General features: G+C 38.9%; 1 protein-coding gene across 4 annotated transcripts in view; it reads left to right on the forward strand.

Moving 5' to 3' along the window:
• CUNH6orf141 (chromosome unknown C6orf141 homolog) overlaps window positions 1-8,234 on the forward strand; it is a 60,606-nt gene that overhangs the window by 2,080 nt on the left and 50,292 nt on the right. Inside the window, exon 2 of one of the 4 annotated variants that reach the window (XM_073905073.1) lies at window positions 1,741-2,024. The exons of 2 other annotated variants lie outside the window; for them this stretch is intronic. The gene's annotated coding sequence lies outside the window, so the exon portion shown is untranslated. Of the gene's footprint in view, window positions 1-1,468; window positions 1,700-1,740; window positions 2,025-8,234 lie in introns of those variants that run through there. One more of the 4 variants, XM_025890727.2, reaches the window with a different exon arrangement.

The following is an 8,234-nucleotide window of genomic DNA, read 5'->3' on the forward strand; positions in this document are numbered from 1 at the left end:
GCTGCTGGCTTTTGGAAAAGTAAACTGTTGAAAGTGCCCCCTACCTCACGCCTCGCTCTGTGCTCTTTATTTTCAGTTCAGAGTTTGAAATGCCCTCAAATATAATCTGATCCACCTCTTGCCTCCTGGCAGACAGGATCGGTAAGATACATCCCTGTTTTACAGATGAGCCAACCTAGGTGTAGAGGTCATGTGGCTTGGGTAAGTCACACAGCTGGTAATTGCATAGGCTTACTAAGTGGATAAGAATACGATCTTCTCCCTTCTAAAGGTTTGAGAATGGCCTTCAGTGGTACTTGAAAGGAGTCAAAAGATGACAGGGCATCCTGAGTTTTCTGACTCATGTTTATGGGACGTGCTAGAAATACCTTAATGCCCATGAGTCCTGCAAGGCCTTTTGGCTGGAGGATCACCACTGGCAGTTCTTAGGACTATGAGACCCACACTTGAGGGAGGAATGCAGCACCTGACTTCATCTGTGTTCAAAGCTACTTGGTAGTAGAAAAAGTAATATAGGCCCCATAAAGTGAATTATCTTTTCCTCCAACAACTTTGGCCTCTGTGTGAGGTTAAACTTCTTGGCAGACAGTTTTCAGGCCTGACTTGATGAATTTGGTTGTGAGTCATTATTTGCCCCCAAAACATCATTTGGTTGCCTTCTCTGTGGAGGCCAACTCTGAAGTTCAGCTTCTTGAGTTCAGAACTGTCCCACTTCTTACTAACTGTGACTTTGGGCAAGTGCTTAATCTCTCTGTGCCTCTGTGTCCTTATTTAAGTAGAGATAATATATACTATTAACCTCATAAGGTTTTTTTTTCCTGGGACTAAGTTAAATGAAAAAAACTCAGAATAATGCTTCACATATAATGAATGCTCAAAGGTAGCTGTTACTATTAGTGTTGTTGTAATTGTTTAGTTCACTTTCATCCCAAGTAGGCATTAGGTTTTTTTTTAATAAAAAACAGCTGAAGACATATAACAAGGAATCCTGTACAATCCAAACTGGTGATTTTTATTGATTCTTTTCTGCATTCCTGAAAGAAAAAAACTTCTCCCTAGCTTTTCCCAGCATTTAGTGGATCAGTAAATACATCCTTAAATTTCTTAGAAATGACCTCCACGTCCTGTGATATTTATCCTATGATTCAACGGCCTAAGGTACACATTGCTTGACAGGGTCTTTGAGGAGGTTTCAAGTCTACTTAGTTCCTCTTGGGCAGTAGGAGTTTTAAATACTTTCTTTAGGTGTCAGGTTTGTTTTCCCTCTGGGATTTTAAATCTGATGCCCTGTTGTCTCAGAAAAACAGAATAGACGCAGTTTTCATTTTATCTCCTTTCTGTCAAAACTGTATTTCTTCAAGTCAGCTTAACTCTTTTAGTCCAAATATGTTTAGGTTAATTTTATCTCAAATAAAAGTTATTTTTATTTTTATTTATTAAAGGTTTTTTTTATTTATTTATTTGTCAGAGCACAAGCAAGGGGAGTGGCAGAGGGAGAAGCAGGCTCCCCGCTGAGCAAGGAGCCAGATACAGGACTTGATACCAGGACCCTGAGATCATGACCTGAGCCAAAGGCAGACACTTGACTGACTAAGCCACCCAGGTGCCCCTAAAAGTTATTTTTAAAGCACTCACCAACCTCCCAGTTAACTGCTTACAAGTACTTAACAGATTTCCTTTAAACCGATATCTCCCTGATACAAAGTAGTAAGTTGAAGTCCTGTTGAATTTGCTTCACAGGTTTTCCTGATCCAAGCAGAACCCCCTTGTGTGAGGAGCCTGAGGAGTCTTTTCGCATGTACAGTGTCCTGGGAGTGAATCCAAAGTGAAATCCGAGTGTCCCCAATATGAAGAAATCTCCGAGAATGTCTGGGTCTTTGCTCTTAGGTCTTACTTCCACTTTGCAGAAAAATGTGACCATCTGAAATTGCCTTAGGTGGATGAATCATAGCAAGGACTTTTCAAAAGCCACCTGGCCACTTAAGTGACCCTAAGGCAAATTTCGCACAATCACCATTAGGCAAGTGTTGACCTCTCTGAAAACCTTTGTCCACAACCTCCACCTTTGTCTACAACCTTCACCACCTTTGAGATTCATTACATTTGACTTGCTGTTCTTATTCTTGTTGGTTATCACCACTATTTAATGTGCCTTGTTGCTTATAAAAAAGGAGAAAGACAAATCTTCCTGTTAGAAAAAGTTGTATTCACTGCAGAAAAGTTTGAGGAAATATTTTGCGAGGAAAAAACAAAATTGGGAGTAAAAGAAAAATTCACCCATGACCCAAATCTCTTAATATTTGGTACATTTCCCATCTTGTTTTATGTATTTTATCCTATTTTTTATGTGTATTTTATTCTATTTTTTATGTGTATGTGTATACATACCTACATACATACATTTTCTTGGCATAAGCTATATATAAATTCTGAGTATTATAAACTAAGGTATACTGATACTATTCAAGGGGAACCAGGAGCATGGGCAACTCTAAGAATATTGTTTTAGAAATGCAGAATCTCAGACCCCAGTACAGATCTACTGAATCAGAATTTGCATTCTGACAAGATCCTTGGGTGGTTCACATTAAAGTTTGAGAAGCATTGATATATACATGCCATATTTAGTTCTATAGCCTACTTTGTCACTTACAAAAACTAGAAAGTTTTCATTTTCTCTCTGTGCTCCTATTCATTAACAATCGTTAACAATGCCATGGAAATAGTACTTTGTAGAATTGGGAAAGCATTTAGACATTACAAAAGAGTGAAATAGATACTGGTTTGTGAAGTGGCAAGGAGATCTCTAAATATCTTCAAAAATTTTTTTTAAAGAGTCTTACTATTCTAAAGTTTCATAATGAAACATTGATTATTGGAGTTCAAATTGTTTCTGAAATGTGGTTCTTTTATTATCTCGGAATGTGAGACAATACTTATTTTAAAAACCCCCTGAGGGAAGAAGGGCAGGAAGTCGTTAAAGAAAGCACAGTTGCAACACTTCTGGGCTGAGTCAGGACTCCTCAGCCTTGAGCACTCTCTGCTAATGAATAGTGAGGGGGTGGGGGGAAAGGTGGAGCTTGAATGTGAATAAACTGATTCAGAGGAGAAAACAAAGGCTGTGACTCTTGGACACTCTGATACGTTTATAACTCTAGTCAGTACTTTGCTCTTTAATTAGGGAGGGCAAATCTTTATAACCTTGCTCTGAAGATAAGAGAAGACAACAAGTGCAGTTTACTTTGGAAAGAGTAGGAAATCACAATCAGTTCTTAGGCACTTGAGCTGCCAATATTTAGCAACAAAATGGTAGACTTGGTCAGCTTCAAGGCATGGAATCAACTTTAAAATCAAATTCAGATTCTAAGTGTAAGAATGGATACTTTTGGGGAGCCTGCAGCCTTCACAAAATTGGGTTCTGGTTTGGTATAGGAAGGGAGGCAGGCAACATCACTGGGCACTTGGCAGGGAAACAAAGGTAGGCAGGGCAGAGGGAAAGTGACCAAGATGACCTAACATTATCCTCAGCTTGAGCAAACTACAGGTTTCTTTCTGACTGCTTCTGACCCTCCCTTTTCTTGGAGCATTTTCTTTAGAAACTTGCAATTGGAAATTCATTCTTTGCCTTTTTGACATGTAAATCTTTCAACTTCTTGTCTGTTTTGCATCGGAGGAATATCCTTCTCAAGGATCTGGGAGCCATCTCTTGGAAATGTAATCAAGAAAGACAGGGTCCCTAACTTACAGTCTCCGGGAGAGGGTAAGAGCCTACCTTAATAAGTATCAATTAGCAAACAAGATGGATTAATTGAATTGACCAACCTCCCCCCACAATGTCCTCCAGTACTTTTCCACTAACCTAACCCAGTGCTTAAAAACTCCCCCACCTTTTATTTCAGGAGAGTTGAGTTCCATCTCGCTCTCCTTTGCAATAAATGCTTAAATTTCTTTATAAAGTCTTGAATAAATTCTTCCTGGACTGTTCAATTCTGTCTGGTACAGTTTTTCTTTGACAGTAGTGAAAAAAAGGAAGGGTTCATGCATGCTCTGATTGGAAGCTGTTAGCATGGAGAAGCTGGAGCTGGGCTATCTAGAGAAACTTTTTAGGATTGGCTTAGGGCTTTCTCTGGTGTGTCCTGAGCTGGAAGGGTACAAAAAGAATAGGGAAGCCAGCAGTCACTGACCAAGTTCTGATCTTTCTGGTCTGATGGCAGCAGAAGCTGTGGTTCCCAAATGGCTTGCTCCACAAGTTGTAGGTCAGAATTCTACAACCAGATAAATAATATCAGCCTCGTGGGATTTTTTCTAAGAGTAAGTTAGAAATACTTGGAATAACAATAATACTCAAAATTAGCTATTATTATTATTATTATTATTATTATTATTATCTGTGCTGTTGTTGTTTAGTTCACTTTTTATCCTAACCCAGGCTTTAGTCTTGAATAACAAAGAACAGAACACATATAACACAAGAAGTCATATCAAAACCAAACTAATGGCTTTTACGAAGACGCTTTTCTGTTTTTTTCCGTATAGTATCGTACATATCCTGGCCATTGTCCATTTTTATATTCAGTCTTTCATTAATTTTAGGACTGTCTTGAAGACAAAATTAGAAACCAGAAGACCTAGTCACAGAATTCTGGAAGATCCAGTCACAGAATTCTTTTTTGGAGATAGTCACATTCTATTTATTTCTTAGAAGCATTCAGAGAGCAGCATTGTAAGTAGTTTCTTCATGGGGGTGAGATATGCTTTGGTATAGTTCAGTCCTGACTGTTGGGATCCAAAATGCTACATAATGGCTCAGTGCCACCTTACTGAGGTAAGGGCTGTGTAGGGTCTACCTAGCCATGGGTATTACCCAGTGATCACTGAGGTTGTTGGGTGCATAAGCCTAATCTTAAGGCTGGTTTGTTGGACAATGTGCCCCAGGCCCAAAACCCTGAGTGTTAAAGCTGATTCTACACCCACTGGATTATCCTTAGTCATATGTCCATCTTCCAAAAAAACTCTTGTGACTTCGAGGTTATTTTAGAGTTTTTTTGTTTGTTTTAAAAAATTTTTATTTTATTCATTATTTTAAAGAAAGTGTGAGAGAGAGAGGGAGAATGAGTAGGGGAGGGACAGAGGGAGAGAATCTCCAGCAGACTCCCTGCAGAGCGCAGAGCCTGATGGGGGCTCCATGTCATGACCCTGATATGACTTGAGCTAAAACAAAGAGCCCGATGCTCAACTGACTGAACCACCCAGGCATCCCGACTTTGAGTTAATTTTGAAAGCTGATTAGGTCTATGGAACTGTGGATATAATTGAATTCCCAAATTCAACTTACTTGGGAGAAGGGTAGGTGAGTATAATGGGCACCAAATAATTTTTGCCAAACCAAGAGAGCTTTCAGGGAGGACTTCTGTACTTAGTCAACTCCATAAAGATTGATTCTCTGACAGCTGGTCTCCATGTCTCAGAGAAAAGCCTGAGCAGGCCTATGGATTTCCCACGCCAGCCTCGGTATTAATCTGGATCCCTGAGGTTATAAGTTTCGGGCTGTGCAGTCCTTTTCTTTTCTTTTTTTCTTTTCTTGTCTTTTTTTTTTTAATTGAAGTATAATTAGCATACAATATTACATGAGGTTATACAGTCTTTCTATCCCCACATAACTGAGTGGGAAAATGTGCAAATGTGTACGTGAAATAATTCTATGATCAAAAGGTTGGAGTGGAAGAAAGGAGATTCTGTGACCCGTGTTGAATGGCACGCCAAGGACTAGGCAGTGGTCAGGGTTTGTCCCAGGAGCAAAACATAAGCCATGTGTCATCTTTAGAGATCCTGAAACTGTGATAAAGCTGGACTAAAAGTCTGCTTTTATCATCCCCAAGTGCTTAGTGATAAAATACTCCTTTCTGAAAAAAATCGGTTGTTGATCTAAATTCTTAAAACTTGCGGCTTACTTTTTGAATTTTAATAATACAGATGTAAGCTTGAAATTAACACTTTAAAATTTTTCTTTTCCAGTTTTTTAATGGGGAGGATAATTTTATTTTGATTTTTTTTTTTTTTTTTAATTTTGGAAAGGGGCAGTATAGAGGCAGAGGGAGAGTGAGAAAGAGAATCCCAAGCAGGCTTCACACCCAGCATGGAGTCCAACAGGGGACTCAGTCTCACAACACTGAGATCATGACCTGAGCCCAAATCAAGAGTTGGACGCTAAACCAGCTAAGCCACCCTGGTGCCCCTGTGGGGAAGATAATTTAAAGATCTTTTCTGTGTTGTCCCCCAATATCTCTCTCACACACATGTGGAATCAACTACATGTGTTCATTTGGAGAGTGAATTCCTAAGGGTTCAGAATCTCTTGAACTTACTCAGAGTGCACTTTGTGTCTCCATCCTGTATATAGTCCTGCATCCCAAGATTCAGTATAAACATTAACAGCAATGATTAGGAAAATGAAGTTGAGTTACTTCAATTCTGACATTGTATGTGACATTATGTGTAAAATTTAAAATAAGGAAACATTAAATTAAATGTTAATTTAATGTTAATTAAACAAGAATTAAAATAAGGAAATATTTTCTGTTTGATAAGTGCAAATTTAGTTCAGACATAAACTATTTTACTGGATTTGGATAATATATTTAACATTAAATTCATTTTTTATGCACTGTTTTAAAACTGAAGAGTGAATCAAGAAAATAAAACATTACATGAGTGGTATAATTTAGTAGTTCTGTTTTTGTTGCAGACACTTCAATTTTATTAAAATTTACTTATCAGTTACTTGACAGTTCTTTACATAAATTATTATTGTATCAGACTAACCAAAGGATTAGTTATTTGTTTTACTTTATGATTGTTCCTGAACATTCTTGTCTCATACTGGTTTTAAAAATCATCTTCCTTTGGGTGCCAGATTCACCACGCATGCCACTGCCAACATGTGGTCATAAAGTCTCAAACATAGGGGACTAAACAGGTTGGAATTAGAACTCAAGATTTCCTGCTCTCTAACAGGAACAACTGCTTGAGAGAAAGCAGTCCACAAATTCATGTGGACTTTGGATTGAGAATTCGCTGATATGTTATTGAACACCAGTTAGGTACTAAGGGCAACTCGGAAAGTGCAGCTACTCGCATTTGAATGTGTTCAAACAAATTAAAATTAGCAGGTCCCATTTCTTTGTCATTGACGGTTTTGTTTATTAGGTGAACAAAGTCAGGGAAGCTGAGTCTCCCCTACCTGACTCATTCTAAAAAGGCTCTGTGGAAAATGCTGCTTTGGGAATGACCAGGAAGAACTTAACATTCCTCTCAGTTTGACTCAACTTTAGACAGGTTTCTTCCTGGCTCTAGCCCTGACTTCCATTTTCTTAGGGCATTTACGTGAGAAAACTTTCACTTACAAATTCTTTCTCTGCCCCTTTGACTTGTAAAGCTTAAAAAAAAAAAAAAAACTCTTACCAGTTTTACAACCCAAGAATGTCTTTCTCAAGGACATGAGACCTCTCCCTTTGAAATGCGGTCATCAAGGAAGTCAGCACCCCATCTCCTTGTCTCTGGAAGAGTAGGAGCTAAACTTCAATGGAGGCTAATTAGCAAACATTAATGGCCTTATCCTAGAGAAAAAAATGTGCAAATTAGGGAGTAACTCAGCATAGGAGATATAGGATATTGATCAACCTCCCCACTCACATCAAGAGCTTTTCTACTAGCTCACCACACACTTAAAAACCCTTCTCCCCGTGTTTCAGCGGAGTTGAGTTCAGACGAAGTTCTGGCGTCTCTCCTCTACGACAATAGCCTCAAAGTCTTGCTTGATGGGTTAACTTTATCCAGTCCCAGTTTTGCTATGACAGGGATCAGATAAGAGCAGAGAGAAACATTTATGTTGATGATGGGGAGATACATTTGACTTCATAAAGGCTGAAGATGCTTTGTGTCTCAGGGGAACTGACAGTGATTTTGTTATTCTGCAGCCGGTGTGTCTTGCATATGCCTTCAGAGCACGGGGCGCAGGGAAGTGGGGTCTGCAAATTCCAGTTATGTCAGGAGCAGAAGCATTCGCTCGCTGACCTCAGCAAACTGGCAGTACTCATGAGTAATTATCCGTTGTTAACCACCCTTTTTTGGTTATTCACAGAATGATCCTATGTCTTATATGTCTTATGTTTCGTGTGATCCTCACTTAAAAGTTGCATTTTCTTCATTGCAGTTTTGAAGATGTTCATGGACAC

The sequence above is a fragment of the Callorhinus ursinus genome, unplaced genomic scaffold (assembly GCF_003265705.2).
Source record: "Callorhinus ursinus isolate GAN/ISIS: 27379988/994484 unplaced genomic scaffold, GSC_fseal_2.0 scaffold22, whole genome shotgun sequence".
In the NCBI taxonomy this organism is placed as follows: Eukaryota; Metazoa; Chordata; class Mammalia; order Carnivora; family Otariidae; genus Callorhinus; species Callorhinus ursinus.